Below are 13,969 nucleotides of genomic sequence, written 5' to 3' on the forward strand. Positions count from 1 at the left end.
GCTGACCGACCTCACCCAAAAAATTAGGGTCCTGCATTTCCTCCCTTAGAGCATCTAAAAAAGAGGTCGATCGACGCTGGCGTGATAGTTGTTGTTATTTGAAAATTCTGCTAACGGAAGATACGTATCCCAACTCCCACCAAAATCTAAAACATACTCCCGAATCATATCCTCTAACTTCTAAATAGTTTGCTCGCTCTGACCATTGGTCTGCGGATGAAATGCTCTACTGAAATGGAGAGGAGTACCAACTCATCATGAAACCTCTTACAAAACTTGGAAGTAAACCGGACATCTCTATATGAAAACCACTGAAACTAGCACCACATGCCTTGCTACAACCTCCCTGATATATACCTCAACCAATTTCTTTAGAAAAATACTCTCCTGAATCGGGATGAATTCGCGCTCTTGGTCAACCGATCCACGATGACCAAAATCGAAACCACTCGATGCGCAGTCCGAGGCAACTTCGTGATGAAATGCATGGTAATATCCTCCCATTTCCATACTGGAATATCCAACGGCTGCATCTTGCAATGAGGCCGTTGATGCTTGGCCTTGACTTCTTGCAAGTCAAGCACCTGTCAACATACAAAGACACATCTCGCTTCATGCAAGGCCACCAATAATCAGGACAAAGATCTCTATACATCTTCGTCGCCCCAGGATGAATGGAGAACCTAGACTTGTGTGCCTACTCCATCAGAACGTGATACACTTGTTGGGTCAAAAATATGGTTTATACTTTGCTTTTCTAAGCATTTATTGTTTTTATTATTTAGGCCGAAAATAGTATAGGATTAATTGTAGCATGGACCGAAAACCCATGTGTTTTCGGTCTAGCATTGGATTATTTGTATTTTGGGCTTGGCCTTAGGTCCATATATATATAGGGTGAGGAGTGCATGTGAGGGTAAGAGCCAAGGAGCTTAAGTGTGTGTATTCTAAGGTGTGAGAGAATATAGAGAGAGAAGAAAGTGTGTGTGAATCTTATGTATCGTTCATCATTCCAATCTTGAATACATCATAGATTCATCCTCTTCTTCTCCTTCTATTCTATTAGATCTGAAATCATCCGTTTGATTGGGATTCCGCACCATCAAACGGATCTGATTGATACACAAGCAGATTTGGGGACTTTCAAGTAGTATCAGAGCACTTGAAACTCCCTAAATCTACTTGTGTATCAATCAGATCCTTTTGATGGTGCGGAATCCCAATCCAACGGATGATTTCAGATCTAATAGAATAGAAGGAGAAGAAGAAGATGAATCTATGATGTATTCAAGATTGGAATGATGAACAATACACAAGATTCACACACACTTTCTTCTCTCTCTATATTCTCTCACACCTTAGAATACACACACTTAAGCTCCTTGGCTCTTACCCTCACATGCACTCCTCTCCCTATATATATATATATATATATATATATATATATATATATATATATATATATATATGGACCTAAGGCCAAGCCCCCCAAAATACAAATAATCCAATGCTAGACCGAAAAAACATGGGTTTTCGGTCCAAGCTACAATTAATCCTATACTATTTTCAGCCCAAATAATAAAAACAATAAATGCTTAGAAAAGCAAAGTATAAACCATATTTTTGACCCAACAATCTCCCCCTTGGTTTATGGCTTTCTTTTCTAAATGACCCAACAAGCTCCCCCTAAAAAGGTAGCTTGGCTTCAACATTTATCTTCAAATTCTTTACAACTTCAAGATGAACTTGATGAATCTTCAATGAATGACTTCATCTGGAGCAGTTGGGCTTATCTTCAAAATTTGACATTGAATGCGCATTGGGTGAGGAGGCTTCTTGAAAAGATTCTTGAAAGATAGCGCTTTCAGCTTGAGAATCTTGAGAGAGAACATCAGAGAGAACGAATCTTCTGGATCACTTCAGCAGGTACATAGATAGCAACAAATTGATTGAGGAGGCTTCAATGCAATCTGTCACATAATCTTCAAGTGCAGCTTCACCTTGCTTCTGGGGTTGAAACATTGAATGTCGAAAGAATAATCTTCATTTCTTACTCCTTCGAATGAGAATTCTTCGATACTCACGGATGAAGCCTCAGCTCAGAAATTTTCAATACAGTCTCCACGAGTCTCATCTACAGCTGGATTCACTTTTCAAGACAAACAAAACAAAGAGATAAAAACAAAACTAAAACAAGGTTAGCACACAATATTTTTGAAATTTTTTTTTTGATTTTTCTGAACAAGAAATAAAATAGAGGTAACACTAATTTTTTTTTGGTTTTTTTTTAATTTTCTGAATTTTGTTTGATTTTTAATACTCCCCCTAAATTTGTGCATAAAGAAAAACTATGAACAAATTTAACAAAAACAAAAATATTTGGGATCAAAGTTGTTAGACAGCCTTAATCCGTTCATCGGTACCTCCCCCTTCATGAATAGATCTGGTCGATCGCCGGTATTGTGGTCCACTTAAACACGAAAGATAGTGACAAATTTAGGACATACTACAAGTGACAAGACATTGTGATCCTGTGTTCCTAGACAAACTTCCTAAAGACCATTCAGCTGACGACGACCAAGGATATTGTTGTCCACCTAAATTGAGCAGCGAGATCTACAGACAGTCTATAATTGTTCAATTTTTAGATGTACTAGAACATGTTTCCCGCTTCCTGATATACCCCAATAATCAAGGACTTCCGAGATACTCCTTACTTCTGGTGAGCAGACAATTATTAGGAGAGAGGATAGATTTAGAATGCATATGCTGTACACCCAGGTCGGATCTCTTCCAATCACGCAGAGGGTGAAACATATGACTGACTAGAGTTTTAGTGGGATAGAGAAGTAGAAGGTTGCATATGCTGTGTACCAGGTCGGATTATTAATCACGCAAAGGAGACAACATATGTATAGATAGAAATAATTTCATAGATAGAAGATGCAGAGAAACAGAGTTGCATATGTTGCAGTCCAGGTCGGATCTTTCGATCACGCAAAGGATGCAACATATGAATAACAGTAAGAAAGAAAGAAAATAACTTTCTATAAACATAATTTATCGGAATTCCCAATCGCCCCGTCAATACCAGAATTAAGGACATGAGTCCGTACATCAAGGAAATGTTAAACCACAATTCTAGATACGGGTTCTTTTAATGTGACCGGTAGATTCTCATGTATATCTCCCTGCTCAACCTACCCGAGCGTCGTATTATCAGGCTAAATGGATCTATCTAGGTCAATATTTGTCAAGTCTCTAGATTCCTTAAGTTCATCTGAGCCTAGTCAAGTCCATTTAAAATCTTTCGTGCCTACCAGCGCATCGAACATTGAGCCTAGACAGTTCAGCTGTGGTACTTTACACAGACCAAAATTGCCTGTTATCGCATGATCATATCACTTCCCAATAATACCTACTAATGAAAAACTATAAGAAAATAAAAGATTATATTCAAAACGAATCAGTGTAAGATAAACTCAGGAGTATCGAGAAGAAAACTCAAACCGTAAGCCACCGATTGAATTTGCATCCAGAAGATCTGAGAACAGCACGCATAATCTCATAACAGATCCGAAAATTCTTCACGTCGATAAGCACAAAACCCCAAGAGTGATCCTTTCCTTTCTTCCTTTCCCGCAAAGGACACATACTCTCAAACAAAGTTCTGAATGTTTGTGCACTTGAGATATGTCCCCTATCATGTACCAGGATCAGCCACTATCGACAAACCAAAGTCTGATGATATGCCTCCATAGCTGCTCCGACATAGAGCGGGATCAGTTGGTCTTTGGAACCCAGTCCATTTTGAAACTGGGTTGACCTTTGTCATCTTTGCAAGGAACTCTCTCCAACGACATATCCTGCATATCACAAATAGAAGATGACAAAATATTAGAATCGTTAGAAGATTTGGGAGATTGAACCTTTGGTACCCATCTGTAGTTGGGTTTGACCCATTTCTTGTTCGAGCGGATGGGTGCCTCGGCACTTGATTTTGAACTTGAAGTCATCCTTCGAGTTGACTTTGATTTTGGATTGGGCTTTTTGGCCGACATTCCCTTCTTGACCTTGGGAGTTGGATTCTTGGTCTTGTGGGATTGGTTTTTGGCCTTCGTGGCATTCTAGTCGCCATTTTCTGAACGTGGCCTCGAAGGGTTTCCATTGTAGAATCTCCCTCTTGGCGCATTCTGCCAGCCTTGTGCGTAGTAAGGAACATATGCGCGATTTGGACAATTTCTGGCAATGTGTCCAGGTGTTCCACAGTGAAAACATGTCTTTTTCTTCACTGTGAAGTTGTTTCTTCCTGCCCCTGGTGGCGTGTCCATGCCTTGTCTCAGGTTGTTCCCACATGCACACTTGCAACAAGCTGTCGGTTTCGCTTGTTTTGGTGGCATGTATTTCTCAACAGCAGGTTTGTTAGGAGTAACTGAGTTAGAAGCAACAAATTCAGAGTTCAAGGAGTCATTGGATAGTTCAATAGTTTTCTCCTTGATCTCATCCTCTACTACTTTACCTTCACAAGAAGTAGAATCATTAGAAACGTTCACCTCAACCTTTTCTGTCACAACCACAGCAGGTTTCCCATATTGAAGATATGCCTCCCTATCAATTTCTTCCTGTGTCATAGGGATGGATATATAGTTATGATTGAAAGGGGGAGGAAGACTATCATATCCTAGACCCTTGTTTTGATTATCTCTGAATTTTAATTGGTTTTCAAATAAGGACTCGACTGTCTTACTTGACGCAGTATAATTTTTGAAACCAACATCTGTTTTTCCACACTTAATTTTCCAAGCGTTAAGTTCTTCAGTTACATCAACAAGTTTTTTCTTAATGTGATCGTAATTTTCACACTTGTTGCTGTAATCTTCTTGTAATTTCCTAAAGTCCTTAGTCTTGGCCTCTAATTGTGCTTTCAGAGGTTTCTGACCTTTCCTAAGAGTATAGCCTTCGTATTTGAGGTCCTCATTTTCTCTTTTTAATAAATCGATTTGATCTTGGAGAAATTTAACAGTAGTTTCACAAGATGGAGTACATGAAACTTCATTTACCGGAATTGATGCGGAACTCATTTTTTTTATTATATATATATATATATATATATATATATATATATATATATATATATATATATATATATATATTATTTATTTATTATTTTTTTTAATTGCCCTTTGACTTAAAAACCGAGAAAGTCAACCTTCAAATTCAAATTTAAAAGTCAAACTTAAAAAGTCAAACTTGAAAAGTCAAACTTAAAAGTCAAACCGAAAGGCTAAATTTGAAAATTTAAAAGTTAAACGAAAAAGTCAAAGTTTAAAGTCAAAGGTCAAACTTGAAAGTCAAAAGCCAAATTTTAAAGTCAAACGTCAAAAATAAAAATAAAAAATTGAAAACTAAAATTTTTTTGGTTGAAAATTGATTTTAAAAATAGAAGAAATTGAAATTTGGGTTAAATGTGTCAAATTTTTTTGACAAATCTTGACCTAGATAGATCCATTTAGCCTGATAAAATTGTAAGGTCCTTGATGGAAGGATCTATACCAATGATCAATCATGCAAATGAAATAATGAAGAAATCGAGTAGAAGATTAGATGAAACCGAGCTTGCATACAATAACACACGGAAATTGTCGGATACAACTCGGGACCGAAAACACCCTGAACGACCCTGACAAATGACATTTGACAACCTATTTATACCAATAGACATTGACCGAAAATAAGTTTTCGGTCACACCTTGACCGAAAGCCTTCCTAGACCGAAAACTCTAAAACATACCAAAAGACTCCAACTAACAATCTCAAATGCCCTAACTCATCTATACATGTAATGCCTAGCCTAAACCATATACTATGACCTTTCAATCTCCCCCTTGGTTTGCGGCTAGCATGAGTTAGTCTTTATTGACCAGCATCACATCGGTCCCCTCCATCGATCCACTCCACATTCCCTTTTGGATGATTTCTGCCACCATCGAAGTGAACTCCTTTGCAACAGACTCAAAAATCTCCTCAGCGACTTTAATTTGAAACATAGACAAGTGATGGATATCCCACTTTCCAAACTGAAGCAGGTCATTTTTGTCATAGAGACGAAGACTGTCATTTGGAAGTTTGATGATAGCGGTAGCTGTTGTCTCATCATAAATCCAGTAGAGCATGTTTTCAAGTGACCTGTGTCCGAAGTTTTGTAGCACAGGAACTTGCCTCACTTGGTTAGTGGGAGGCCACATTATAGTTCTGAAAGGTTTGTCTGTCTTTGGATCGATAACATTTGGGTATAGCTTGATGATAGAATTGGCAGTCTTCATAGTAGGAAATCCCTTCTTTGTCTGATTTTCCAGAAATAACCTGAATTGAGTTGCTTGAGGATTGCCTGACGGATTCGCAAACGGAGTGTTAACAAGTTCAGTGTGATCAACTCTTGTCCAAGATTCGAAATCATGAACATTCTTGTAGTATTCAACATTATTTCTCTTCCGTCTCACGACCCACATGTTCAAACGGTCGTGGAATCCCCATGATCTGACTCCAGATCGGTCACCATAACAATGAACAAATTTCTTCTTTTCAAGATCAGTACGAGTGATTTTTGGTTGACCTGGAGGCGCGTTGTCATCTGAACTTCTCTTGAACATGATTTGCGGTTTCTTGGAGGATTCATTCAGCTTTGCTTTCTTGATGGCTATTATATGAGGAGCTTGGACAGGTTCTATGGGAAATTTATCATAGATCATAGTTTTCTTGGATGAGGAAGAGTCACCATGATGGGTTCCAAATGGAGGGTCAACTCAAAGGATTTCCACTGAGGACTTGAATTTGTCACCAAGTTCCTCTGTCAGTTTTTGCTTCATGTCAAAGTAGCATGCTGACAGAGCACCAAGGTGAGTCTCAAGAGTTGAAAGTTTCTCAGTCTTCAATGACTTATCTGCCTCAAGATCATCAATACGAATAATGACTTGCGCATTGGAGGCCTCAAGATCAGCAATTCGGGACGAATGCTGACTGATCACAAGGTCTTTCTCAATAAGCTTTTGGTTTAGCACACCAATCTCTTTTCTCAGCTCAGGCACCAAGGAATCATCATCTCCAGACAAACATTCCTCAAAAGATATTCCTTTTCCGCGAGAGGAATGAGTTGGACTTAATTGCTGGGCCATATGCATAGCTAGCCTCTCAGATGCAGCATCATGATCTGACCTTGGAGGGGATGATCCCTGGCCAGCAGACGACCCACCAGCTTCATGGATTGATCTGGGACCTTCTTGAGTGGGTACAAATGAGGATGTGGCAAATGTTGAAGATGCAGGAGTCACGGTAGTTTGAGTCAGGTCAGGAAAAAGTAATCCCATCCTTGGATCATTTCTGCGTCTCTTCAAAGGAGGCTGGGAGGTCAGAGTTTTCAGGGAATCACTTACAATGGGCTCGGTTGTCGAAACAACATTGTCAAGGGGAGGAATCCCTGCTGATGTGTCCATAGGAATTGATGAATCAACCATCTGAACGGTAGACGGAGGCACAGTCTCTTGAGCATCAGGTTTCTCCCTTATCTCTGGTGTTTGATTAGCACCATCATGGATGCAGTCAAAGAAGTCATCACGGTCTTCGTTTGACAAAAGATTCTCATTCACACCACAATTCACCGCTACATCATCTCTGTCGTAACCGGATAGGTCAAGATCCTCATAATCATCATTTTCTCCTCCTTCACTGAAATCATTTTGAACTGTCACATTCTCAAGATCATGCTCTTCAGCAACAATGGTGGACGGAGCAACAACTTCAATCTCATGGTCTGAAACGGAGATGACATCATCATTTACATTTGCATGATCTGACGATGCTTGATCTGTAGACTCTTGTTCCGGGGACCCATGAGATTCTGACGAGTCGGCCAGTTCCATAAATTTTCCAAATTTCACGAGTGGATACTTTCCCTGAAACATGATTTTCCCTTTTCGATTTTGCTTGATGAGGCTTATTGTGTTGGGACCAAATGCTTTCATGTCTAGTATTTCTCCTGTCTTGACCAACTCAGGGTATTGCTTGTTGATAAAGATTTGAATGAATCTTGGGTACAATAGAAATTGATCTTTTGACTTCTTGTTGGCATTTGTAACCATTTCCTCCAAAATGAACTTTGAAAAATTAAAGTAAATCCCCGCAGCCAGAGCAACAATTGCCTGAGTATTCCTTGAAGATATCTCATCTGAGCCACCCTTCCTTCCAGAAATGCAGTTAACGAATACGTGAGCTAGAAACCTCCAGTAAGGAGGTAGCAGCTTTTTCAAAGTGGGTGGGAAGTCACCTTCATATCCCATTTTCTCAAGATACATTTCAACTTGTTCCAAATTGATATCAGTTGGGTAAGTTGCCTGATCATCAATCATTAAAACATCCCTGATAAATTGCTCAGTGATAACAACTTTACACCCTTTGACAGAAGCTTCAATGATTATTAAGCCATCTTCTCCTTTCTTGACATTTGCAGATCTCCAGAACTCATTGATTAGGTTCAGATAGATGACTGGGTTCTAGGTTAGTGCAGTGAAGATGCAGCATTCCCTTAATCCAAACATCATTGACTTGAATTCATTATGTGCCACTGGGGGATCATCTAGAAGAATTGACACGTTATGACTTTCAGCAACCTTGAGACTTGCCATTTCTGCCTGCACAAACCTAGCCAAGTGAGAAAAACTTTTGATTTTAACAATTAAAATAATTTTCTCAATTAAATCAAGTTAATTGGCCATTTGATATAAAAAAAATAGGTTTTCGGTTAACAGATTCAAGACCGAAAGCTCCAAGACCGAGAACTGTTGGACCGAAAGCCTGCCGATAGTTCCCTTTTAACGATTAGGCCTCGATTTCGTGGTCGATTCTCTGCGATAATGTTGTATCCAGGGTCGGAATCTTCATACCTGTAGGAAAATCAAATCGATTTGAAGAAATAACACAAAAAAATTTCGGAGATTTAGAGAGGATCTTTGGGGTTTTCGATCAGAGAAGAGAAAATGTGGAAAGGAACCGAAATCGGTGGAATCTTTTCCCTTATATATCCGGTTCATACCCGGTTCATACCCGGATCCAAACCGGTGGGCTGCACCTCCTTTTAAAATATAAGGCCCAATACCCAAAACAATGTTAAAAATAAAACTCTTGGAGGATTAATTTCAAAATAAATTAAAATAAAATAAAATAAAATAAAAACATTTCCTAAAAATTTATCAAACCTAAAAATGAAAATAAAATAAAATAAAATAATACTAAAATTTTAATTCAAACTAAATTTAATCCTCTATCTTGAAATTGATTAACCTTTTGTGATAAGGGATCAAAGTTGTTAGACAATCATTTTCCATTTATCAGTACCTCTCCTTTCATGAATAGATCTGGTTGATCGCCGGTATTGTGATCCACTTAAGCACGAAAAATTGTGACAAATTTTAGGAATGCTATCAGTGACAGGATAGATTGATCCTAAGTTACTAGATAAAAATACCTAAGGACCATTTATCTGACGACGACCAAGGATATTGTTGTCCACCTAAATTGAGCAGCGAGATCTACAGAAAATCTAGAATTGTTCAGTTTTAGATGTACTAGAACATGTTTCCCGCTTCCTGACATACCCCAATAATCAAGAACATTCGAAATACTCCTTACTTTAGGTGAGCAGACAATTATTAATAGAAAGGATAGATTTAGAATGCATATGCTGTACACTCATGTCGGATCTTTCAATCACGCAGAGAGTGAAACATATGACTGACTAAAATTTCAGAGGGATTGAGAAGTAGAAGGTTGCATATGCTGTGTACCAGGTCGGATTGTTAATCACATAAAGGAGACAGCATATGGCTAACAGATAGGAAGAATTGCATAGATAGAAGATGCAGAGAAATAGAGTTGCATATGCTGCAGTCCAGGTCGGATATTTCGATCACACAGAGGAGGCAACATATGACTAACAGTAGGAGAGAAAGAAAATAATTTCCTACATACCCACTTTATCGGAATTCCCCAGTCGCACCGTCAATACCGGAATTAAGGACATAATCCGTACATCGAGGAAAAGTTAAACCACAGTTCTAGATACGGGTTCTTTAATGTGACTGGTGGATTCTCATGTATATCTCTCTGCTCAACCTATCCGAGCGTCGTATTGTCAGGCTAAATAGAACTATCTAGATTAGAAATTGTCAAATCTCTAGATTCCTTAAGTTCATATGCACCTAGTCAAGACGATTAAATTTTTCGTGCCTACCAGCGCATCGAACACTGAGCCTAGACAATTTAGCTTTGGTACTTTACACAGACTCAGATTGCCTGTTATCACAAGCTGATATCACTTCCCATCACATCACTTCTCAGAAATATTTTGGAATTTTTTAGTTTTTCTAATGTTTTTGGATTTTCTGATTTTCTATTGTTTTTGGATTTTTTTAATTTTTTAATTTTTGTTTGGTTTTTGTTTATTTCTCCCCCTAAATTTGTGCATGGGTGAGAATGAGATATAAATGCGCAAATTTAAACTAACCTAAACAAAAATTAATCCTCAAAGCAAATCATTTTCAAAAAGTTTACCAGCACATCAAATCGAGCTTTGTTAAACGGCTTGGTGAACAGATCCGCCACATTATTAGCAGTGGGAACTTGTTCTAGCCGAATGAGCGAGCGCTCATAAAAATCTCTGATAAAATGAACTTTGAGGTCGATGTGCTTGGTTTTTGAGTGCTGGACCGGATTTTTAGCAATTTGGATCGCAACCTCATTATCACAGAATATAGGGGTTTCTTGAAAGTTCAAACCGTAATCCAACAGTTGATGTTGGATCCATATGACTTGAGAGCAACAGGCAGACACAGCCACATACTCCGCTTCTGCTGTTGAGGTCGAGACAGTATTCTGCTTCTTGCACTGCCATGACACCAGCCTATCTCCTAGAAATTGACATCCGCCTGAAGTCGATTTCCTGTCAAGCTCGCAGCCTCCGTAATTGCTGTCTGCAAAAGCATAAAGATCAAATTTGGAATTTTTCGGATACCAAAGACCCAGTTTTGGCTGCCTTTGAGGTACCGAAAAATACTTTTAACAGCAATAAGATGAGACAGTTTAGGATTAGCCTGGTAGCGCGCGCATTGACAGACCGCAAACATAATGTCTGGGCGACTTGCAGTTAGATACATCAACGATCCAATCATCGATCTGTAGTACGTTTGATCTACGGATTCGCCTTCAAGATCAGGAGTCAGCAGTGGTCTCTTCGCCATGGGCGTCAAGGCAGGTTTAGCGTCTCTGAATCCGAACTTCTCGAGCATATCGTCCACATATTTGGCTTGATGAATCAGGATTCCGGCTGAACATTGTTTGACCTGAAGCCCCAAAAACGTGGTCATTTCCCCCAACGAACTCATCTTGAACCGCTTTTTCATGACGTCCTCGAACTCCTTGCATAGCTGAGGACTCGTCGACCCGAAAATGATATCGTCCACATATATTTGGACAAGAATTTGATCTGGACCGACATACTTGATGAATAGGGTCTGATCGATAGTGCCGCGGGAATAGCCATGATCGAGCAAGTGTTGTGTGAGGGTAGCATACCAGGCTCTGGGAGCTTGATGCAGCCCATACAAAGCCTTGTCTAAGTTGTAGACATGGTTAGGAAGTTTTGAGTTAACAAACCCAGGAGGTTGGTCAACATAAATCTCCTCCTTCACCTTGCTGTACAAGAAAGCCGTCTTGACATCCATTTGGTAGACGGTGAAGTTCATGTAGGAAGCATAGGCGAGGAAGATACGAATAGCCTCCAAGCGCGCCACCGGAGCATAGACTTCTTTATAATCAAGACCCTCAATTTGCCTGAACCCACGGACCACCAATCTCGCCTTATTACGAACAATGACACCCGAATCGTCTTGTTTGTTTCGAAACACCCATCTGGTGTCGAGAGATTTCTTGCCTTTAGGCAGCTCCACCAACTTCCAAACCCCGAGCTTTTCGAATTGATTGAGCTCGTCATGCATGGCATCCACCCAGCTGAGCTCATTCAAAGCCATTTCGACGTTCCTGGGCTCTATTTGAGAAATGAAGCAAGAATAGAGACATGTGTTGACGTCTCCACTCTGGCTTCTCGTTCGAACTGCGTCGCCCGGCTGGCCAATGACATTTTCTATCTGATGATCGCGCTGTATGCGAGAGGGGATTGCGTGACTGATGTCATTGATTGAAACGGGAAGATTATGGATATTAATAGCTCCGTCATGTGCTGAAGAATCCACGGTAGATGTACCAGCTTCGTTTGCTGGATTTGCTACAAACTCATCAGCGATTCGTTCGGGAAAGAGAAGTTCCATCAAATTTTGAGTGACAACGGAAGTATCTTGGTTCATGAACTCTCTTTCGACCGGAGTAAGAGGAGTAGCATCAACATCTGGAGTAGGTTGTTGCGTTGATGACTCAGGAGAAGCGATTGGAACAGTAGACACCACCGGAGGATCAGTAGAAACCAATGGTGGTCTGTAGACAACCTCTTCATCTTCGTCTTCAATGATAGTCTTCGAGCTAGAGGTAGACCCAGCTTGGTTATTAAACGACACACTAAAAGATTTGAATAGGGATGTGTAGTCAAATAGCCAATCAGGACCCAACCTAGCGTCCGTCTCATTCTCTTCAAGCCAGCGAACATCGAAAGACTCCACGATTTGCTTCGTCTTCTTGTTGTATACCCTGTAAGCAATACGAGCAGCGTATCCGACAAAGTAGCAATCATCAGCTTTTGCATTGAATTTTGGGTTGGATTCCAAGTGGAGAAGGGTGCAAGGGCAACCAAATACTCGGAAGTGGCTGACAGATGGGTTGTGTCCATATAGAATCTCGTACGGGGTTTTCATCTGGGCTTTGTTGATCAGGACACGATTTTGAACGTAGCAAACCGTGTTAATCGCCTCCGCCCAAAAGGAAACTGGAAGTTTAGAATCACACAACATCGTCCTTGCGGCATCTTTTAATGTCCGATTCCTCTGCTCAGCAACACCATTTTGTTGTGGTGTCCGAACAGAACTGAATTGACGCACAATACCCTTCTCAACGCTGAAATGATCAAGAACAACATTCTTATATTCTGTTCCATTGTATGTACGAAGCGCTTTCACTCGGTTGTTGGTTTGGTTCTCGATCATTACAATGAACTTCTTGATGAGGTCAGCGATCCCAGCTTTGTTGGACAGAAAGAAGACCCACGTGAAACGAGAGAAATCGTCTATCACAACGAGACAATACGAATTTCGGTTGATGCTGAGGACGTTGACCGGACCAAACAAATCCATATGCAACAATTGGAGCACCTGACTGATGGAGTTGACCTGCTTTGGCAGATGTGGTTTCCGATGGTGTTTGCCTTGAGCATAGGAAACACATTTTTCAAAAGTAATAAAATCTCTGACAGGCAGACCGCGGACCATTTCGTTCTTAGCAAGCCGGTTCAGGTTCTTTGCATTTGCGTGGCCGAGTCGACGATGCCACATCATTGCGTTTTGTTCTGAGACTTTGGAAAAGAGACAAGTGACTTCATTGGGTACATTGTTGTTCATGTCGATAATATAGGCATTCCCATCCCGCTTTGATTTTACGAGAATCCACTCCTCCGGGATGACAATGCCTGGCTTTAAGATTAGACATTCTTTATCGGTGAAATGTGTCAAGTAACCCTTGTCAAAATTTCGAGAAACGCTCAGCAGACTGTGCTTCAGCTGAGGAGCATAGTTGACATTCTCAAAACTGAGCACTCCGTTCGTCACCGTTCCCTTTTGCGTGATCTTTCCGCCTTCTCCGCCCGCCAAGGAGACATATCCCCCATTAAATGTCTGAATGTCGCGCAGTTGGGAGATATCTCCAATCATGTGCCAGGAGCAGCCGCTGTCGACATACCACGGTCTGACGACATTCCTCC

The sequence above is a fragment of the Lactuca virosa genome, chromosome 3, assembly GCF_052849685.1.
Source record: "Lactuca virosa cultivar CGN04683 chromosome 3, Lactuca_virosa_CGN04683_v6, whole genome shotgun sequence".
NCBI lineage: Eukaryota > Viridiplantae > Streptophyta > Magnoliopsida > Asterales > Asteraceae > Lactuca > Lactuca virosa.